At 40.8% G+C, this 23,883-nt stretch overlaps 1 protein-coding gene across 2 annotated transcripts in view; it reads right to left on the bottom strand.

The window, feature by feature from the left end:
• The window catches only part of myo6a (myosin VIa), a 185,317-nt gene extending 161,434 nt beyond the window's left edge, over positions 1-23,883 (bottom strand). For both annotated transcript variants that reach the window (XM_036582362.1, XM_036582364.1), the window contains exon 1: positions 23,725-23,883. The gene's annotated coding sequence lies outside the window, so the exon portion shown is untranslated. The remainder of the gene's footprint in view (positions 1-23,724) is intronic.

Below are 23,883 nucleotides of genomic sequence, written 5' to 3'. Positions count from 1 at the left end.
ACAATAAACACAAAACAAAACACAAGGGAAATGTCCTACAGTCTTGACTAATCATTCCCTAATAAAAACATATGAACAGTTTATTGGCTCAGTGCGATGTGCAGGCCAAGCTTCTAAAGCTTCACCCACAGATTTCAAACACGACACTGAATTTTCCAAAACAGTGAACAGTGTGTGGCTCATGCAGCCCTCCATCACAGATGGAGCTCAGTGCAGAACCAACAGCCAAATTCAGTGGGAACTCAACATTAAAGCCCTGCCTGGCTTGATTATTGGGTGCAAAAGATGGTTTCATTAATGGCTGTAATTAAAAAGCCCTTATTTTGACACACTAGCTCAATCTGGATAATGTGTCAATCAATAGGATTTGCTTTAATACAATACCAAAAACGATACCAATAAAAAAAGACTTTCCAAATCAGTGATTTATAAAACTTTTTCATAAAACATGGAGTTTTTCTACCTTTTTTGAATAAAAGAGTTTGCTGTAGTATGTAAACAACCCAGGGATGAGTCCAAATTTTCAAATGATAATCAAAGTCTTAAAAAAATCAAATAGTAAATTGGGATTTTTCATAATTATCTTCTCCCTACATTCTCATATTTAAGAACCATGAGACGTCTGAACTCTGTTCTCCTCCAGAGGGCAGTGCAGAGCCTGCGTCGGTGTTTCTTACTTTCTCTGTATACATTTCAAGCCACTTATCTACTTGATGCGATTAATGCAGTAATCGAGAGATGCTGAGTGGTGCTTAGAGACCCTGAGGAGCACTGAAGGTCGCTGACACGCGTGGGGACATGGGTCCATGCCAAATGTTGGTGACTGTGAGCATACGAGGGGTTATTTTTCACACAGTACCTTGTGAATATTATATTTGACCAAAACGCTCATTCCAAAAGCACCGTAGAACTTACAGGGCCTACCATTCATTCATAATGCAAACAGTTTATAAAAGGCAGAGGGTAGGCAACCCAAATGTTAAGAAGAGCCATTTTGTCCCATTTCAACATAAATCAAACCACCCTGGGAGCCACAACATTTTATCCATTTTGTTGAAGTAACATTTAACAAAAACGCAGACATACTTTGCTCTGCTTTAAGCTTTAACTCAACTACAGCTGCTTTTCTCACATCTCTGGCAGGAAACTTTTCCACAAAAGTAGAATAGTTTCTTTAACGTTTGACTGTTGATGAGGATGTCAATCGCCAGCTTGTTGTTCAAATGTTCTTGTTTCACCTTAAACAGTGCCTGAGGTGCCAGAATGTAACTGCCGCACCATTTAAGGTGGAACGGGAAAATTCGAACAAGAACCTGGCGAACAGGAAACTGACTTCAGCTTCACGATTTTTTAGTTTCTGACAGTTTCTCACTGCAGATTAAACATATCAGGAAATCAGTTGAGTGCTTGTAAATTTAAATAAGTCCATTCATCTCCAAATTATCGATCATCGTCTTAAATCACGCTCTTTGCCTTTTCGTTAGCTACTAGCTAGGCAAGATTGTTGTTGTTGCTATGGTGACCAGCAGTCTGAGCGCTGATCTTCACGGTTAAAGGGTGAATTAGCAGTTATACATTAACTCCAGTGTTTAAAACCATTTATTGATAAAACTGTGTTAGAACGATCAACAGAGATGAATTCTACTGCATTATTACTACTGCTGGATTAATTTAGTGGATTATTTTTTTACCTAAAAATCTAATTCTGCTGTGGAACCACAACAGGACAGCAGAAGAGCATCTGGCTCCAAAGCTGCATGTTGCCGACCCCTAATATAAGGAAACTGCCCATTTTAAATTCACATTTGCATATATCCCAACTAGGTAGCCTATAACAGTTTAGCTGTTCTCCAGACTACTTTATGAATGAGGCATTATAAAGGCAGCCAATCAGAACGGAGGTAATTTGCATATGTTTCGTTACTGGGAAAAACATTGCATTTTAATTTTTCTACATCATTTGACACAACAGCTGTGTGAAAATTTCATAATAAAAAGACCAACAGAAATGCTCCAAACTACATACTGCTTTAACTTACATTAAAAGAGATACTTCCTTTATTTTTCATTTGGGCAGCGATGGTATGGATTTTTTTTAAAACAGCCAGTTTAATTCTAAGGGCTAAAGTGAGTTTGGAAAATGGTCATAACATGAAGTATGACTGTATTTGGTACTTTAAGTGGATCCCAGGGAAAAAAAAAATATATGTAGGATAATAAAAGTCAGACTCAGAGTCCACCTCTTGGTCACTGCCATTTGCTGCTGAGATCTATGGCTCTTCTTTGTTGGGGGTGGGGAGTTTGTTGGAGGGGGGACAGTATTTAGAGGAAATGTGCTTCCACTCAGGGTGTGCCCGCTGGTTGTTTACTTAGCCTTTCATCAGTTCAGCAACGACGGACTACACGAAAACAAACATTTGACGCTGGAGCAGCCAGGGACTCCCTCAGCTTGGCTGCCTTCCCTGAGAAAGGGACACTCAGAATGAACTCATCTGGCCACGATTTTCTGCCCGGTCCCAACCCTAACCTTTGTCCCGGATACATCCCAAAGCAGAGTTTTGTTTGAAACACAAACGTCCGTCAGTTAAATGACCTCTAAGCATGCTGTTATTTCAAACACACTCATGAGGGCTGTCCTTAACATGACCCAACATAAACCTGAGGCTAAATGCTAATGCTAAAACATCCCATAATTCATACATGAGAGGTTTGCTTATCTGAGAAAGCGTAGCATAATTTCCATATGTGGCAAAGCACCTATGATATAAACAATGCTACTGTTTGTTCTTCAAAGAGGAACATGAAGCTCCTGAAAATGACCGAAACCTCCCAGGACACTGAGAAGCACTGCCACTCATGAGTGAGCTACAAAGTAAAATTTCATGTTGCATTCTGTGCTTCAGAGCACAAACTCGGTCTAAAGATACTCTGACTGAGGATGAACCCCTCATTCAGTCTACAGCATAAAGCACAGGCTCATTTTGGAGGCATCAATGCTTCAGCAAGCCTGAATGACGTTTCTTTAGCTAGTTAAACAAATCAGCAGGTGCAGCTCCCAGCAGGGTGTGGTCATGTTCACACAGCACAGTGATGTCATCAATGGCCAAGTATAGAGAGGCCAGAGCATTACAGTAATAGCTGCGGTGGAAAACCTTCACAGCCAAAAGGCTGAACAGATTTAAATCCCAACTATGAGTGTAAATGTAGACCTCACAGCCTCAGATCTCAGACTGCACCGCAAAGCTGCTGGATATTTCTTGAAAATTTCTTGAAAAATGAAGCTGCTTTTACACTGAACGGCAAAAATTCAGTGCTTTCAAACACATTATCTACAAAGGGATGATGCAGAATTTCGCTGAGGTGAGCTCATGGAGTCATGCAGGGTCATATAAAGTTCAAATGTTTTCTACTTTTGCGCGAAGCACTTCGGCCTAGTCTTGCCGCAGCCAATAGGAGAGCAGTGGGTGTGGCTAGTTTTATCGGAGAGCGCCGTCCACTTTCTCACCCAACTGGCAAGCACTGCTCATATTGCGAGTGGTGTGAAAGCAGCTTTATAAGGCTGAACGGGAAGCCATGCAATTGTGTATTAAAACCTCAATCCCAAGTCAATCACAGATCATTTGAAAGTAATTTCATTCCAGTAGATTAAAAAAGTGATATGTTGGTAGCAATGAAAAATCATGCATTACATGAACAACTCAATACATTCATGACTGTCCCAGCATAATGTTCTCAACTAACTGTACAGTGAATAACTACAGTCTGACCATTAGAGCTGGGTTTCGTACAAAATTGTGCATAAATGATACATTGATTTCAATAGAATACGTGAAATTCAACAGAACGCTATAACTTCTTTTCAAGGTGGGCGTGGCCTAAGCCCAACAATCTTCCTCGGGTGTGGGTTGTGTCAGAATAACTCGTAGATACTGTGAAACACAAACAGCGCAACTCTTACTAACATTAGCACCTTCAGCTGATCGGCTCGGTCATGGAGTCTCTCGATCACCTTCCGCTGTCTTGTCTTGTCATCTGAAGTAGTCTATTTTGTTTCTGAGGGCTGAGAAGTCGACTCCTGCGTCAGCTGTCATTTCAATCTCCCGGCCTTGTCTACGCAATACGCCATAGACCAGCTCAAATTCAAGCAGTGTCTGTTGGTCGTAGGCACAGGTGTAGGGGCACATGAGACAAATGACTTTAAATTCAACAAAGCTAAAGTTGGCTTCATATTTAAATTTTCCATTCCACCTTAAGTGGTGCAGCAGGTACATTTAGCCACCTGTACAGATGTTGCTCCATTTATGGTGGAACAGAAAATCCACCTTTAGTTGCCAACTAAAACATTTAGCACCAATGTTGACAAAGGATTATCTATTTATTGTTCAGTTTTGATTTATTTTGCACAATAAAAATATTTCAGGTTTACTTTGGATGTTAAAATGGTTCTTGTTAAAAAGTGAAGGGGCCTTCCCAGAATAATAAGCCACTATTAATCTACCATATTGATAAATATCATAAATGATAAATGAGTGGCCATACCGCCCACTACTACCTCACACTTGTGTTGGGTTTAGGCCACACTCATTTCCAGCTTGTTAGGGGCCTTCCCAGAATAATAAGCCACCATTAATTTACCATGATGATATCATAAATGATCAATAATAAATGATAAATAGCTGGCCTACTGCTACCTCACACTCATGTTGGGTTCAGGCCACACCTACTTTCGGGTTGTAACAAAAAGTTTTGCTCTGAAATCGCTATTGAACTCAAGCCGTAGTCCCAGCCATAGTCATTAGATTGAAAGGGAGATTGAAAGAGCACCACAGACCAGCCTCCTGAGCAATGCTACCAATGGCACAACAAACAGCCAGAAGAAAGGGAAAGAAATGACAAGCCACTTCTCTGTGACATGAAATAAGCAGTACCAGTGACATGAAAAAAAACTGACCAAGATGGGAAGAGCTGACTGGAGTCACACCACCTGATTCAACCTTGCTTCTAAGCACTGAACTCGTCTTCAGCTTTTTAGTTGATGCAATTTGCCTCGTTCTCATTAAAAGGTGTAGACATCAGCACCCTTTGAACATTCTCCTGAGACACTCAGTAATCCTACGTCTCTGGCAGTCTGAGAAGACACTAACAGGCTTCATGTGCATCAAAGGAGGTATTAATAGCACTGTTGCTCGACCTACAGTAGCACACTGTGACGTGACTATGGCCTAAATTGAGAGACATAAGGAATAATCAGAGAAAATGAATTAAATAAAAGTATGAGTTGCAGAATGAAACTTCATAATGAGCAAGAATCCAGTAAAAAGCGCTCAGTTCAGAGGCCAGTGAGTTATGCCCCTTCGGGCCCACTCCTCTTCCATGCCACACAAACACGGATTGTTGCAGCAGATCACTGAGGACTCGCTGTCACGGTGAGGCCGTCACGTGATCAGGGACTTTGTGTTGGCCGAGGCAGTCACATGACCAGAGACTGTGTTGGCTGAACACAAAAGGCAGTGATATGTCACGGTGACAATGAGACCAAAGGAGTGGCTAACAAAGGACACAGAAAAGCTCAGAGCTTCAGGAGCTCACAAACCAAGGCATTTAAAGGGGAATGCCACCAAAAATTTCAAGAATTTCAACATAATTCATTGTTAGAGATGTATACAAAGTCATTCAAAGTGGTTTGATTTGAAATAGTTGATGGTAGAGAAACTTACCAACTCTGATTTTTTTTTTTTTTGATAGGAACCAGGGGTCACAATGTCCAGTATGCATTTTATTTACTAACCAATGAACCTTTATGTGTTCTGAGTTTTTAAATAAAACACTGGTAATTGTAGTATAAATAGTAGTAAATCTGAAACAATGTTTTATTTGGGGACTATTTTGCCTCACAACACCCCGCATGTATCTCCGTGCCATGAACAGATAGGCCCTTGTATTTACTAGCAACCAGTGAACTTTTAAGTCTTCTGAGTTTGTATTTGTAAATGCTGATAATATTGATATCAAAATAGTGGTAAGTAAATGTTAATAAAACAAGGCAACATGCATCAGGCAAGGTCTTCCTAAGCATTTCATTAAATAGCTTTCTGAAAGGTAGAGACTTCTTGTTTGGAGACGTCTGGTTCCTGTCACCACTGCTGTGAACAATTCTGACTCTGTAAGTTTCTGTAGAATAGAGCATTAAACATCAAACCACTCTGAATGACTTTGTTCACTTCGTAATCATTATTATTATTATTATTAATTATTGAGAAATTCTGAAAAATCATTGGAATTCCCCTTTTAAACTGAGGCTGGAGTAACTGTCTAACTAGAAAAGAGCAAAAAATGCCAATGTTTAATGAAATTAAAGATGCAAAACAAACAAAATGGCCTAAGAACAATTTATTAGCCAATCACACTTGCATGTACCAGGAAACTGTCTTGGTGGAAATATTAATAGATAATATTTCGCTGTTGTCGGAACAAAACCTCGTATATCCAATTTTGTTTTTGTTTTTCTGTTTTTGACATAATTTGAAAATGCCTGTTGCTCTTTAGATTGTGTGTAAATTTCACGATGAACGGGCCAAAAGAAACGGCCCAAAATGACCATGGTTCCATTGACTTACATTAAAAGTAAAGTAGGTTTTTTCCTTCTCCTGTAAAGTTACCACTTTGGAGATACAAGTTTTTTTTCAACAGCAATATATAAATTGACAACATGGAAAACAAACAGTAAACAAAATCATACAAAAAAACATGCAAAGACAGCCAAAACACAGATAGCTGTTACAGAAACTGAGGCCTCGATATGACATTGGCTATATTACCGTCCCACATAATAACAATGAATTAAGAAATAGTACAGTTTTTGTGGCTTGACTATGAAAACATTTGGTTTCCTCATCACTGACTCCTTCTCCCTGGACCAGTAATATCATATAACAGACACCCTTCAATATGAGGGCTCTCAAATTTCAAAAGCCAACTCCATTTCTTCAGCCTACACCCAGCTCTTATCTCTGATCTGTTGTTCTCCATTTGTAAACACGTTTGTCCGTCTTGTCTGTCTTGCCTCACAGCCTGAATGATGACCATCATTCTGTCTAAAACATTTATGAAGAAACAATGAGGCACTTTCTTATGCCATGTCATTCCTATTGCTGCGGTTGCATTATTCACATTAGCCTAAAGCAGGTCCCATTGTCAGTTAGTACAGGCTTAATTTGCATATCCCAAAGCCTTTAATTAGATAATTTAGTCTACATACCATTACAATAAATGTGATGATAGAATGATCACATTACTGGCACACCAGTGCAGCCAACCTGTCCAGCTCATCAGTGTTCTTTGGTAAGTGTGAACAGCCAGAAGTTTGGACACACTGGACTGAATGTAACATTTTTCTACCTGTCAAGGCATTTTTCATGAGGGCCCCCCTCTACACCATCTAGCAATGGAAAGAGACCACCATAGGACCACCACTGATAAGATATTACATGCGTGGTGGACGATTCTCAGAACAGCAGTGACACAAAGATGTTAGTCACGTAGTTGCAGCCACACCGGACATTCACCTGGCTATTTTCTTTTGCCAGCGTGGAGCAAAAGCAGGTAATTTTAGGCTGTGATATGATTTTGGAGTAAATAAATACTTTAGGCATGAACCGTTCTGGAATCGTGGACTGTTACCGATTTCTCATATTTTTAGGAATAAACCAATATGCGAATTGTGGACTGATGCATATATCTGATATTTTAGGGACTGATGCAGATAGCTGCTATTTTTAAGGACGCACCAATATGGGAATTGTGGTTCAATACAGATATCCAATATTTTTAGGGATACACCAATATGGAAACTGCAGAACAATGCAGATATCTGATGTTTTTAAGAATGCACTGATATGGGAATTGGACAGATGTTGATATCCGATACTTTTAGGGATGCACTGATATGGGAATTGTGGACTGATACAGACATCCAAACTTTTAAGAATGCACCAGTATGGCAATTGTGGGCTGATGCCGCTTTTCAATATTTTTAGTGATGCACCAATACTGGATTTGTGGACAGATGCTGATAACCGATATTTTTCATGCAGGCATTTGCCAATTCTGATACCATTGCCGGTACATAAAGATTAATAAAATACATTAAATTGGGACTACATGCACCTGGATTAGCAGAACTGGCAGATTTTTGCTTGGAAAATGAAATCAGCAATTTATTGTGCTTATTTTGGCAGATCTGTGTTGCAATTCACGTTATTGTTAAGTTAATTTGATTTAAGTTACGCCAATTTTTTTTTTCATTTCAACAAACATCTGCCGAAACTGATATGATTCGGATATCGTTGTGCACCCCTACAGTAGCTCAGTGAATGGTTGTCAAGTCAGGCCAAATCAAAGTTTATTTATATAGTGCTTTTTTTAACAGGTGTTGTCACAAAGCAGCTTTACAGAAAAATCCAGGGTCCAAGCCCCCATGAGTGTCGCCAATGGCAACAGCGGCAAGGAAAAACTCCCTAAGAGCAAGAGGAAGAATCTCTGAGAGGAACCAATCCATCCCCATCCCCCTTTGAATAGCAAACAATAAGAGCAAGAGCAAAATGAATATGGTTAACGTCAGGTATCTACATAGATATGATGACCAAGGAGCAGCTCGTCCATTTGTTTTCGCTTCGGCTCAAAGCAGAATTCACCGCTACAGGAAGTGAATTCTTCTTCATTTATTTTTTTGGAAAACTTCATTTACGCCGTGGCACTGGTGCGAGTGTGCTGAGGTTTTTACACACGTTAGTGTCACTGGGTTGAGAAAAACAAGGCAACCTAAAATATCCAGCCAACAGCGGCTCTGTGGTCAGAAACTGACCACTGATGGCTACAAAAGTTGTGCATGGAAAACGATGAGGCACAGTCTCTAACTGTACACCAGCAAAATTAAGCTACAGAGTGGCCAGCGATTGTAAACAGTTTAAAAACCCCAACCTGTTACACTCCTAGCTGGACAACACACATTACTAGGTCACTGAGAATGATCCACCACCTGACTAAGATCTAGTCAGCAATGTTATTATTAGATTTCATTTGGAGCCTTCAGTCACCAGAACATGGCGGACGGTGGAATGCCGTCATCCCAGGCACTCCCTCGAAAGGCACGTCAGCGTTCCGGGCACTTTGCTTCACGCTTAAAGACCATTTCATTTGGACTGTACATGTTGACAGCCTTGACCTTACCAGCCAAAACAAGTTTACAGTGAAAATAATTAAGAGGCCATTCCAGCCACACCTTAGCAACACACAGCCGAGGGAAGAATCTACCTTGGAGCAGCCTGTTAAAGGTCACACCCTACAGACTTTTTCACTTTCACTAAGAAAGAGAGAGCGTAGTACAGAATCCTCCACCCGGTCAGGTTAATTCGTAACAGTGCATTAACAATAAATAATCGTGTTTTCTTTTGTGGACATTGTCCCACATTCTTGGTGTTCATTCAGTCGAGTGTATTGATTTTTGCCAACATCAGCAAAGTAGTCCCTGATACCTAACTACCGAGCTCACTCCACTCATTTTACACAGCTTAAAGATTGACGAGCCTCAGGCCTATCTTTTCCAGGTCAAACTCTACTGCCAATAAAAAAGCCCTGACTGCAGTGTGACACCACCAGTAAAAAAGTTAATAAATTGTGGATCATTTTAAAAGCATATGAGCGCACAGAACAACCACATCTTGCAGTAAGATGCTCTTTCACTACTGTTCAGGGAAGACAACAGATTAAGAATAAACATCAAAACTGAACAGGATTTTATTCCAGGTAGTATGAAAATAAGACCAATAAAAGACTTCCTGAAAAATCTGCTACATATGTTTTCCACAACAGGATTATACAAGATGATAAGGTTTAGCTAGTAAGCGTTTTTACCAGATAAAATTATACATCTCTTATTACTTACTACTATCTTATTTTACAAATATTTTATGGATTTCTTTGCAGATTTGAGGCAAAACATTTAAATGTAAAGCGTGTGGGACACAAATATTCCCCAGTCTGTTCCTATGCAAAACAAAGAGGCAATGAACATCCTGAAAAGGAGGCATACCAGTATCTTCACAGTGTATAAGGTTGTTTTAGTGAAGACAGCAGACAAATCTGTTTAATTGAAGGCAGACACTGAGCCTGGGCAGAGCCTGAAGAGTTTGTACCATTGTGATTGGGAGGCCGCTGCAGAGACGGGAGAGCAGGATGCTCATGAATCACAGGACTCGGGACGTCATGAAGTCGTGCTGCTGCTCTTTTACAGAAGAAGTTTAGGTGACAAAGAAGCTGGTTCATTAAGATTAAATCACTTTAGTCATGTCTGGGTGTGATTCCGCGTGACGTTTATTGGGAGAGTTGTTGAATGTGTGATTACTGGATGTATGCAGGAGGTGTTACAGTTAATGGACTGGAGTAAATTACACAGATTTGTATTACAAATGAATGAATGAATGAATGAATGAATGAATGAATGAATGAATGCTCTTAGTGGGCCACCTTTTGTACAACCAGGAAGAAATAAACTGTTCTGTAATCTGAGAAACTGCTTTCAGTGCCGTTTTTGCAGTTGGCAGTTGTAGGAAGGAGAACCACATAGGAGCACTGCACTTTCTACAGCGTCTGACAGAAACGTTCTATCTCCCAGCTATGGTTTAGGGTTTGCCCAAAAGTGGTGACAGCCACGAACTGAGCATGTAGTCCCAGAGCCTCTTAAAGACATTTAGCCTAAAACAAAAGCACTTAACAAGCTAGTGTCACTGCACCAGCTTTGCCAAAACAATGTTCAACAATTATTATTTCTAAACGGATGTTCCACATATATCTTAAAATATAGAGCTCATGTGAAAAATACCGAGCACATAGCAGACTCCTAACAGAAATGGTGCACTCTTAGCTACTCTAGAGTTAGCTACTCTAGCTAGAAAACTTCCAAGTTTAGGTAGAGTCAAGTAATCTAAATAGCAAATTTCCAGATTTAGCCAGAGTTAGCTACTCCCCTGATAACAAGAGGATGGTGGACCACTGTCGGCCCACTGATGGCAAAGCTGGCGGTCCAATGGCGTTTTGCTCAGCATTTTCTGGGCAGTCCACCGGTGGTTAAGCAAAGTAATAGACAAAATTCTACTTATCGTCACAGAGCACAGAGTCAGCAACAACATTTTCTATAAAATCATTTTACATCAGGCCTAGTCATTATTTTTTTTTCTTTCAGTTGTTTGTAATATTTCTTTAGGTTTATTTTCTAAAATAAAAGTCTGTGTGCATTCAAAATTTGTTAGGGGAGATAAAAAACTAGTTAGAGCTTGTACGCAGGACAGTAATCTGAGTGGTCCGAGGGTGGACCAGCAGTGGGGTACAGTTAGCGGGGTGCCAACTTATCAAGCCAGTGGACCAATATGCGCTTGTTATCTGGGTCTAGCTAGCAAACATTGAGGCTTAGCTAGAGTTAGCTACTCTAGTAACAGTCCAGCTTTAGCTAGAGTTAGCTACTTTGGTAAATGTCCGTGTTTAGCTAGAGTTAGCTACTCTAGTAAATGTCCATGTTTAGCTAGAGTTAGCTACTCTAGTAACAGTCCAGCTTTAGCTAGAGTTAGCTACTCTAATAACAGTCCAGCTTTAGCTAGAGTTAGCTACTCTAGTAAATGTCCAGCTTTAGCTAGAGTTAGCTACTCTAGTAAATGTCCGTGTTTAGCTAGAATTAGCTACTCTAGTAAATGTCCATGTTTAGCTAGAGTTAGCTACTCTAGTAACAGTCCAGCTTTAGCTAGAGTTAGCTACTCTAGTAACAGTCCAGCTTTAGCTAGAGTTAGTTACTCTTGTAACATGTCCATGTTTAGCTAGAGTTAGCTACTCTAGTAAATGTCCAGCTTTAGCTAGAATTAGCTACTCTAGTAAATGTCCATGTTTAGCTAGAGTTAGCTACTCTAGTAAAAGTCCGTGTTTAGCTAGAGTTAGCTACTCTAGTAAATGTCCATGTTTAGCTAGAATTAGCTACTCTAGTAACAGTCCAGCTTTAGCTAGAGTTAGCTACTCTAGTAACAGTCCAGCTTTAGCTAGAGTTAGTTACTCTTGTAAATGTCCATGTTTAGCTAGAGTTAGCTACTCTAGTAAATGTCCAGCTTTAGCTAGAATTAGCTACTCTAGTAAATGTCCATGTTTAGCTAGAGTTAGCTACTCTAGTAACAGTCCAGCTTTAGCTAGAGTTAGCTACTTTGGTAAATGTCCGTGTTTAGCTAGAGTTAGCTACTCTAGTAAAAGTCCGTGTTTAGCTAGAGTTAGCTACTCTAGTAAAAGTCCGTGTTTAGCTAGAGTTAGCTACTCTAGTAACAGTCCAGCTTTAGCTAGAGTTAGCTACTTTGGTAAATGTCCGTGTTTAGCTAGAGTTAGCTACTCTAGTAAAAGTCCGTGTTTAGCTAGAGTTAGCTACTCTAGTAACAGTCCAGCTTTAGCTAGAGTTAGCTACTCTAGTAACAGTCCAGCTTTAGCTAGAGTTAGCTACTTTGGTAAATGTCCGTGTTTAGCTAGAGTTAGCTACTCTAGTAAATGTCCATGTTTAGCTAGGTTATCTACTCTAGCTAGAAAATATTCAGGTTTAGCTAAAGTTAACTACTCTAGTAAATGTTTGCTATTCTGGCTAGAAAACTTTCAGTTTGGGCTAAAGTTAGCTACTGTAGTCCATGTTTAGCTAGAGTTAGATATTCTACGTAGCAACAGGTTAACTGTGCTATGTAATGCAGTATTTATAACCCCCTTCCCTAAAGGGCCTTTGTGTTACCTGATTTAGTTACAGAGAGTAAAAAACTTGTTTCTGAAGCATTTCCTCCTCATCATGAAGGCTGTTCTCGTTAAGCGTGTCTCACAGTTTTGATAAATGTATAATTTATATACATTTACCCCTTTTTCTGGATTTAATGTTAATCACCCTCAAGACAACTCAATCATTTATCAGTGCACCAAATTTCACAAGAAGGACGTTCTTATATGTTGAAACCTGACACAGTATAGACAAAGGGGAGTCTGCTGTCTGGTGATAGGAACTAATGTGAGAAGGTCCACAGCTTTGCAAAGGGAAACAGAACAGCCATGGCGCCACTGTTGGACAAACAGGGAGATAGAGTCAAGGATGTCCAGTAAGAGGAAAGAGGTCCACAGGGGGTTCCCACATGCAGAGATAATAGAAGCTGCCAGAAAAGCACCCTCAAACATAACACGCTGACCTTACAAAACTCCTGCACAGCAGACCAGGCCCAAGTGGGCCGTTAGGGTAACAGTGTCTGCTCAGTTTCACCGGACGCCCCCACACTACAGTCCAAGTTGGCAGGACTTCAGATATGGGATTACACAGTGGGGGGAACCTGAGAAAACATGACTCATGACCAAAAGAAAGATAATGAATAAAGCACTGAAAAAGAACCAGCCTCCACACTGTCCTCCGCAACCTGAACGATTCCAAAGCCTACAGACGTAGTGTGGGTATTTATTTCACAGATCTGGGCACAAGAACAAAATGAGAGCAAAAGCTTTCAAAAAACAAAAAGTTTAGTCCTCCACATTACACACATGCACTCACTGGCCACTTTATTAGGTAGAATTCCCTTGTATCTAAAATCATCATCATTTTTCAGCCTTACTTACCACATACAGCACTGTGCAAAAGTCAGAGACTTTATTTATTTAATTTCTTGTCAAAATGGAAATTAAATACAAATTATTAATTATTCATAACATATATTATATTGAAGAAATTAGATACAAAATAGTCTACTTGCATAAAGAAGGGGAAATCCAAAGGAAAATAAGCAGAAAAAACATTGTTCAACACCACTGAATTTCTAAGACCGAACTTTGGAGGTGTGGAAAAACTCTCCTGCAGATTTCCTTGAAAAACTGAAAGCAAGTCTCCTGAATAGAATAGAAGCTGTTATAAAGAAGAAGGATGGGCACACTAAACTGTGAACAATATTATATTCAGTTATTAAATCTTTTGTGTAATTTTCTTTTAAATGTTTTTTGCTTTTTTTCCCCCAGACGCTGAAAAACTTGTACTCAGTGGCTGTTTCGAAAGGAAATTAAATAAATGAAGGGTGGTCTCTGACTTTTGCACAGTATATGACGTATACAAAGTCTACAATATGTACGGTATACATAATACATCACCAACTGTCATAAAGTGGCTTGACCGACAACAAATCCTGACTTCCATTATCATAATAATATAATAATGTTTCCTGATTCATGGACAAAAACATTTTTAACAACTGATTTATTAAAATCGAGTCATCGTGGCAGCCCTACATGCATCTGAAACAAATAACTCCCGTCCCCAAAGGGGGAAGACTGATTCCAGTCCAGTGCTTCATAAAGGTAAAGACTACTGAAAACAGGGCAGCCAGCACTGACAACAACAAAAACCTCTGCAAGCAAAATTTTCACCATTCAGGCCCTTAATGGCCCAGGCTAAACAGTGACTTAACAAAATGGGTCAAAGTTTCTTCTAGCCGAGACCACCTAATGAGACTGGGCAGAACGCCACAGCAACAAAATACCTTCATTCATACTTCTACTGTGTTTTACACACAGAACTCTTAATCGTTTGGTTCGTGCATGAGTCAGTAGTCGGGAGCAGGGACAAAAGTCGTCTACTATAAGATTTGGGTTACAAAGAGATTAATGTCCAAGGGCCTGGTTAGCCTACACTGAGTGTAGCATAGCCAAGCATAGCAGTAATGCACTTTCCATTCATCATTAACCAAAGTCATGTGGCCATCTAAACTACAGCAGGTGGACAAAATAAAATATGGTGTCAATCAGTGTTGGGCAGTATTTTAAAGTCAAGACATCATTTTAAATTTATGACGTGTCAAAATTCTGTTCCATGTCTGAACGGCCAACTAAATACATTCCACCCTTTTATATTTTAGTGGAGCTCACCAATAAGTGACACTGATAGAAAAGGAAAAAAAGCCAGGAAAAACCTCAGAAAAGCCAAGCATGATAGCGGCTTAGCGATGGCTAAGAGCTCAACACATCACAGAACACATTCGACCTCAGCTTTCACTGTAATACCAGTCACTCACACTCAGATATCCTCAAAATGGGTTTCATTTTAGCTTCGGTTAGTTGGAACCAAGCCTGTGCTGTGCTGTGTCGCACGTCTGGCCTGCTAATAAAGCTAACGTTAGCTTAGCCGAAACACTACAGCCCTAAACACCACAGAACAAGTTCAGTTGCTCTCTTTAGTTTAGACTTTAGTTTTCATCATCAAACTCGTTTGTCAGAATCAAACCTGTACTGTACTGTGTGGCACTGTTTGGGTCTATGGCCTGCTTGCTAAGCTAACATTAAGTTTCAGGCTACAGATCCAAACAACAATATCCCCAAACAATTCTGATTCAAATTATATAGAACAGGGTTAATTTCTCCTGTCTGTCCCTTCAACGCCACTTGCATTTGATCTGAATCATTATCATCTAAACTTGGTGTTTTAGTCAGACACAATTTAAAATGTTCTGTGGTGAGCAGAGCTGTTATCATGCTAGCTAAGCAAATGCTAGACAGCTCCTCTCTCCTATTTAGCAGCAAGGTTTAATATTTAACATGATAACCTGAAAACTGTGCAGTGCTTTCACATAGTGGATGACCATGTAGGGGAACTAAAGCAGGACGCTACGGCTCAAAAGCAACATAAACGCTTTTTCGTCACTTACAACCAGAGTCGAGGCCTATATGTTCACTATGCATGTAGCGTAGGGCAGTAACCAATGAGTATTCAGCCAAGCCATAGTATAAAAAGTATTTAATATTTAAAAATGTATAAAAGGAAATCTGGGGGAGCCAGTTGGAATGGGCCAGATGCAGCTGATAAAATTAAAAATAATATAATTTTTCAGGTGATATGCTTAGATTTGTCAATATTTATGTTCATGTTAATATTCACTTTCCTACAAGATTTTATAGAACAGAGGTCACTAATAGGCGGGCCGTGGTCCGAGTCCGGACCCAGACGCTGTTCCATGCGGACCTGGACCTATAACCGATAAACTGAGGAGAATTATTTAATTTGACGGGGTGGTCCTATTTTAATCGGCGAAACTTTTCCAGCATTTACGGTAGCGCTTTAGCGGCCCGGGAAACTCAGACCAATCGCATGTGTTGTAAACATCACACGTGACACTACTCAGCCAATCAGATCTGTGCATTACAATGAGCACTGAGACTCCAGTGAGTGATGCACACACAGGGAAGGGACGAGGCAAGACACAGCAGTCAGAGAAGACAGTGAGTCAGAGGGACACATGAAGTGCTCTAAAAAGAGAAAACTGACAAATATTGTTGAAATATGACCGAATTGTACTTTATTTGATTTGACATTCAGTTGTTGACTACATAAGATGTTGATAAACCTACTAGGCTACTTCGGTATACAGTATGTGGCACTAAATCATGATGCAAGTTAGACATTATGATGTTCCGGACCTTTGCTTGAGGAAATTTTCTCTAACTGGACCTTTATTTTAATTAAAGACCCCTGCTATAGAAGATATTCTCTTCAATAAATATTGTTTGTTTCTACGTCATTCTATTCTATATAGGTCTGTTTATCCTTAATCCGACAGACTGAGCAAACTCTTTTAACAGAAGGCGGATTGTACTGGTAGCACTGGGGTGTCAGACTGTGGGGGCGATTGCAAATGGTTTTCATGGCTCACGGATCAGGTGCAGAATTTAGTTTAGGGCCCCAGGGAGGTCAGGACTCGCTCTGCTTACGATGCTTTTACTCCCAACTCTAGTGTTTCTGCGCTGCTATGGGTCAGCCTGTAAAGTCTGAAAGAGATTTAAAAGTTAGAGGTGATTTAAAAGTTAGAGGTGTTGGATGAGATTTCACAGGGGTTTTTCAGACCCTGCTAGAACGTCATGCCCCCCAACATCAGCCGCCCCCCAACTTCAGCTACTTCTGTATGTTGCAGATTTCCCCTCTCTCTGTTCAGCTGGAGCAACCAGCTCTAACCTGGAGAGAAAGTTCTTCGGATCCCCGTCATAAAGCTTTATTCACTTTAACTGTTAAAACATTGAGTAATGCTGTGGCCTTGACAAGGCTGTAGTTGAGTATGTTCTCCACAGTCTCTGCTGCGTGTGATTTACTGAACAGCTGAATTATGAAAACTCTGCTGCAACGACGGAAATCTCCTGTTTTAAATGTGGAAAGCCTGTGGACATGGCTTTGAAAATCGATTGCAGTCTGAAGTTTCTCCAGCAGGGAGCGCTATTAGCATGCAAGTCACCACAGATCTGCATCAGAAGAAGCTCGTGAATGTTATGTCATTTAATACGTGATTTTATTAAAAGGGTGGGGGGTGATTTAGGGATAATTCGAATTTTTTAACTAGAAAAATATTGTACTAATTATTTTTAGATATCGTCCAGGCCTAGATGAAAACAGTACACAATTCACAGTACCCAGAAGGCACACTCTTCACCAAGTTTTGACTTGAGTTCACTTTGAGTGCTCATTCAACATGCTCACAATCATCAGATTCATCCCCCCCAGGAAAGGGGTCCAACATTACAAAGTGTTCTTCAGCACTTTGCATGCAGTTACATATTTCCACCAGAGAGGCCTCCAAATCCCCAAAACTTACACAGTGTGGTTTTAACATGCAGATTTTTACACCCACATGATTGTGAAATGGGTAAATAGTTGGCAGCAGCAACATTCAAACATGCGTGAATAAGAGGAACAGAGCCAAATTATGACTAGTACAAAATAGCATGATTCATTGCACCTTCTACGTCTGGAGGTTTTACATTAGGAGAAAAAAAATGAAGCATTCTCTCCAAAAAACAGACCAAAACTAAACTGTAGAAAAAAGGCAGCCTAGCTCAAAGGTACTGTATGATGTTTCTGCTCTCTGGTCTGGTCATCAGTTTTATAACATTCCTTACTTCTTAACTGAGGTTTCTGGTCGTGCTGTATGGACACTGAAACCCATAACAGAAACCTAAGTCAAGTCGCGGTCATGGACTGCCGCATAAGCTGCATTCAGTTCAAGCACAGAGTCCTGGGACAGGTTGCTATAGTGATCACCAACTAGAGGCCAGGCTCATTTGGATGTGGTCAGAGTCAAACAGAGGCGGGGAAGCAGGTGAACACACAGCCTGATGACAGAGCTGGGCAGAAAAGAAACGACAGCACCAGCAGGCCTTTCTCAGACAAGCACAGACAGACAAGTACAGACACATTGTGTACTGAATAACTAGCTGAGAGAGACAATTACATGCATTAAAGGGCCACATCCCACATTATTTCTCCTCTTGAGGTCCAGGTATGATGGTTGTGTGGGTTTATGCAAGAAAAAATATAATAAATTCATCTTCTCATGACCATTTTCTAACCTCTCTTTATCCTTTAGTGCTTAACAGGCTGTTATTGTGCACTGCACATATGTAAATGACCACTGTTTTGATTGGCTGGCCTGTATTGTTCCTCATTCAAAAAGCAGTCCAGGTAACTTCACCATTGAAATAACCATTAGAATAATGGAAAACAATGGAAGTATTAAAATAATTAAGGCATTCAATAATTCATTATTTTATTTATTTATTACAGTTCAGATTGAAACACTTTTTATAACTTCAGTGTGAACGGGTGGTGCTAAACCGGTGTAGGTTAAATAGGGGAATATAAAGTCATATGAAAAAATTTTGAACAGGTCACATGACATGTTTTGCTAATTTTCTAGGGAACAAGGGAACAAACTTAAAATTTTAGTGCCAATTTCTGTTTATTTGCTGAGTTTAACATAAAAAAGACACAACATATAAAGTGTGCCATAACTTTTGCACAGGACACATTTTATGTGTTTTTTTTTCACTATGTTATTCACCCAACAGTAACTGTGCAGTAAAATGTGCAGACATGCGCTCTTTGAAGAGGATGTGTTCACTCATTTTCATTTAAATCAACAAAACGTCATTTGACCAGGGGGAACACAAATGTTTGCCTATGACTGTATGTAAATGTGTTGGTTGTCATGACGTCACACACCAAAACTGACTGTTTTTGCAGCTTACTTTTCTAAATATGGTCCATTTGGACTGAGTGATCCTGTCCAAGGAAACATGCATAATGGTAAATGGCATAAGAGCACCAAACTACAAGAATAACTTCAGATAAAGAGCAATAACTAACTGTAGGTGCAAAAACTGACTGGGAACTACACAACAAGGTCTTTGTAAGACTTTCGCTTTCAATAGTGAATCACAGGTCGGGGTATTAAATCACCTTTCCACGAAATCTATGTGAGTAGGTTGATATGGTGCCTCCACGATGAACTGAATTGGAGCTTTAATCAGGCCTGAAATTTTGATCTGAACCCAAAAACAGCCTGATAATTTTTTGTTTGAATCTGACCCAAATCACTAAATTTTAAGCCTGAAACAGACTCAAGCCTGACAAAATTCTGTCTGAAACTGGCTTTCACCATCCCATCATCACCCAAAGTGCACAATAATCTGATATCTTTAAAGACAGCACCAGTTAAATCATATAGCAATAATAAAAGCTGGCATTAAATGAGAGAAAAAAATATGATAAACTAATCAGCTGTTCAAAACGTGCTTTATCCACAGTGTGCGCTGCTGATATAGTGAGACGTTAACCTTCACCTGTTTAATCCTAAATCTCTATTTCTTCACATAGAACATGCTACATAAAACATAATACACATACAAAAAATATCCTTTTGGCTGCACCAATTTGTATTTTCCTGAAGTACTTTCACTGTTTAATTTCCTACAAATCCATTTCCTCACAAGCACAGGCTCAAAGACCTCAGTGCAAAATTCTGTTGACAACATGAGTGGATGATTCCAGTAGGGCTGAACAATTTGAGGAAAATATCCAGTTGCAATTTTCCTGATCAATATTGCAGTTAAAATTTAAATGTGATTATTTTCTAGGAATTAAGCTTCAGGCACACTTTTGCCAAGAAGACCCACACATCTGCTTTTTCACATTTGAGGCTGAAACGCCAAAGCTCTGAATTATTAGGTTACCCAATTAAATATTGTTAAACCAATGTTGCAGCTCTTGGGATCTGAAAATCTCACTCTTTTAAAACGTGACTTCAATGTAAAAGGAGAAAAACTAAAGGAGAAAAACTGGGGGAAGTGAAAGGAAAAATCTTTTAAAAGTGGGAGGCGGGCTGTAAAACCTTCTTGTGAAATTTAACCCCGACGTGAGTCCAACACACATTCAGGAAACGACGTCCGATCTGAACACAATGTGAGCAGTTGGGTCTTGACGTGATCTTGTCGTAATCAGTAATTCAATCAGCGCATTTACATGCACTTGAGTAATCAAATAATGGGGAAACTCCAGGTCTACATGAGTCAGGCAGTAATCGGATTTCTGCTTTGTAAAGAGCCAATACACTCATGGAAGAAGATGTGATGTAACGTAATGTAAAACTCAGACTTCGGACTCAAACTTCAGACTTTGTCTCAGTTTTTTGTTTTAAACATTGCACCACTTTACCTGAAGCTATGAACATACACCATCTAGACGAAGAAGAATATTTAAATCCTTCATTTCATGAAGCATGTAGTTGGTTGCTTATTGCCGGTACCACCGTCTGTTTCACACATGCACAGACTGAGAAAAAAGAAAGAAATCAGAGTAAGAGTTTACATGCACTGAGAAATCTGATTACTAAGCTACAATCCAGCTCTCTTCATCGGATTCCTAGACCTTACCTTAAATTGGGGGGGGTGAGTTTTCATGACCATTTGAATCATTAGATAAACACAGATATCCAATTATGATCAGATTATCGAGTGCATGTAAACGCACTCAATGTCACAGGCATCAGGCAGCGTATTCACAAGGAGCTTTTAGAGGCTTGGGACATCTGGTTCCTATCAGCACCACTGTGAACGATTAGGTAACGACTAGGTAAGAAGCAATTCGCATTTCAAACCACTCTGAACAACTTTGTTTACATCTTTAGGATTTAATCATGCTGAATTTTTGGGAAAAATAAAAATTCACAGCACAAAGGAAGCATCTTCCTCAATGACAACACTCATAAGCCTGAACACATTTCTTTGTAGAGCAGTGGTGCACAACTACAGTCCTGGAGGGCCGGTGTCCAGCACAGTTGGGCAGACGAGTTGAATCAGGTGTGTTAGAGCAGGTAAATCACCAAATTGTGCTGGATGCCGGCCCTCTAGGACTCTAGGAGTTGTGCACCGCTGCTGTGGAGCCTCACGTAAGCACTGCAGCACCAGCAGACTTTATGAAACCTGATCTTGCATATAAATTAGACGTTTTTAGCACCTGACTTTCCCACATGCGTTGGCCTGCCTTCACAACCAGCCTTCAGTCCAAGCTGAACAGGTGAGTCATGATGCCTAGGTAACTGCACCTGTAGGCGTGTCGCGGTGGACAAACAGGGTAAGGTGACACACGAGGCCTGACAGCCTCATATTAAAATAACACGCCGCCACTGTCTGTGGAAGGCAAAACACAGGCTGTAACATAATCCTGAGGACAACGTCTCCAACATGACTGCCAATTACCCCACACACGTGGGGGCAGACCTGCAGTTTAATGTGTGAGCAACCTAACTGGTCCACATTTAGCTCCTGCCAAGGAGAACCCGAGGCTACTTTGCTCAGCTCAGTTCAAGACTGGACTGGCTTGCCAATCCATATGAAAGAACAGCCTTAGTTTTACAGCAACCCTGAATCTACATGTGGAAACCGAGGATGTACAAGTCTTCGGCGCCCTTTGCTCCGCTGTTACTTTTACAACGGCCTGGAGAGACAGGAAGAGCAAATCCTGTCGTAATGACCGCAACCTGCATGTCAGCGCACCCATAAAAAACAGCCATGCAAACTACCAGGACAAAGGTTGCGGCTCTGGAAGACAGGTTAAATGATTAAAAAGTGACTGTACATCAGTTCAAACAGGCCGCCGATTCATTCTAAATCACTGACCTCATATTCTACCAAACATAATGTGAGCTTTGAGACATTACTATGAGGGAAGTCACTTGACCAGACCTTTTTTGACAACTAAACGTTTGACCAGGCCATCTATGACAACTGACTAACAAAAAGGCAGGACAGCAGCTCAGCTCCAAACCCAGCTTGCCAATCACTCTGGTAAAATCCCAAAACATTCCTAAGGCAGAACTTATGCCAAGGTAGCAATGTCAAGCACACTACTCAGGTCAAGTGAAGTGAACTCATCTTAAGGTATCCCAAGCACAAACTGTGAAGTGAACTCATCCCAAGCACACTAGCCAGGTGAAATGAAGTCAGCCTGAAGTAGTGGTTTAAAGCACACAAGTCAAGTGAACTCCTCTTAAGATATTTACCTCAAGCACACAAGTCAGGTGAAGGGAACACATCCCAAGCACACTACTCAGGGAAACTGTACTCATCCCGAAGTACCCAACTAAAGCACACTATTCAGGTGAAGAGGAGTTCACTTCTGCGCCATCTTAAGCATAAAAATGAATTAAGCATCTCAAGTTAGGCCTCTTAAACTGGCCATCTTAAGCACACAAGTCAGATGAAGTGAACTCATCTTAAGGTATCTCGAGCACAGAGCATAAAAGTCTGCTGAAGTGAACTCATCCCAAGCACGCTACCTGAAATGAAGTCAGCCGAAAGTATCGTTTTAAAGCACACAAGTCAAGAGAACTACTCTTAAGGTATTTATCTCAAGCACACAAGTGAGCTGAAGGGAGCTCATCCCAAGCACACTACTCAGGTGAAATGTACTCACCCCAGAGGAGCTAATTCAAGCACACTATTCAGGTCAAGAGGACTTCTCTCAAGCACAAAAGTCAGAAGTGAACTCATCTCAACTTAGCCATCTTAAGCACACAAGTGAGCTGAAGGGAACTGATCCCAAGCACACTACTTAAGTAAAATGAACTCATCCTAGAGTAGCTAACCGAAACATGTTATTCAGGTTAAGAGAACTTCTCTCAAGTACACAAGTCCAATTAAGTGAACTCATCTTACGGTACCTATAAGGCACCTTAAGGTACAACTATAGCGAAATTACAACTAGAGCAATTCCAAAGTAGCTCCATCAAGCACACAAGTCAGCTTAAGTGAACTCATCTCAGGGCAGCTATCCCAGGCATACAAATCAGGTGATGAGCACTAAACCCAAGTGATCTCAAAACACACCACTCGGATAAAGGCCCTGCTTGGAGGCTCCAGGCTGCTTCCCACAGGCAGTGCAGTGCAGTCCTGTCCCTCAGGTGTATGCATCCGCAATTCCTCGCTACGTGTGGGCTGCATGCATGCTAGGTGGGGATGCATGGGGAGGGAGGGAAGGGGGGAGAGAAGGCTGCTGCTGCAAAAACAACAAGGCAGCATCAGCTGCTGGGGTCTAATCTGCTACGCCGCCGTGCACTCAGCCCTGCTGCTCATAGCAGCGTGGGAACGAGCATCTCTCTCTCTCTCTCTCTCTCTCTCCGCAGCCATTGCTCTCGTCCCTCGTCCCAACACCGGATCGCACAAACAAACCACAACAACCACAACAGGCTCTTTGCGGAGCGCGAGGGAGGACACACGGTGATCCCCGTCGCCCCCGGTGTCCACACCGACTCCTGCACTCAGCAGAGGGAGAAATAATACCGAGTCCGGCGCTCCGGACCGCATGAACGCGCTTACCTCGGTCCACTGCTTATCCCGTGAGGAGTGCGCGCGCGCGCGGATTCACATGAACGTTGAAAGTTTGTGGGTTATTTCGGGGAGGGGGGTCGTGATCTCTCCCTCTTTCTTCCTTTCTCCCTCTCTCTCTCTCTCTCTCTCTCTCTCTCCCTCTCTCTC

The sequence above is a fragment of the Colossoma macropomum genome, unplaced genomic scaffold (genome assembly GCF_904425465.1).
Source record: "Colossoma macropomum unplaced genomic scaffold, Colossoma_macropomum, whole genome shotgun sequence".
NCBI lineage: Eukaryota > Metazoa > Chordata > Actinopteri > Characiformes > Serrasalmidae > Colossoma > Colossoma macropomum.
This window is presented reverse-complemented; position numbering and strand designations above follow the sequence as displayed.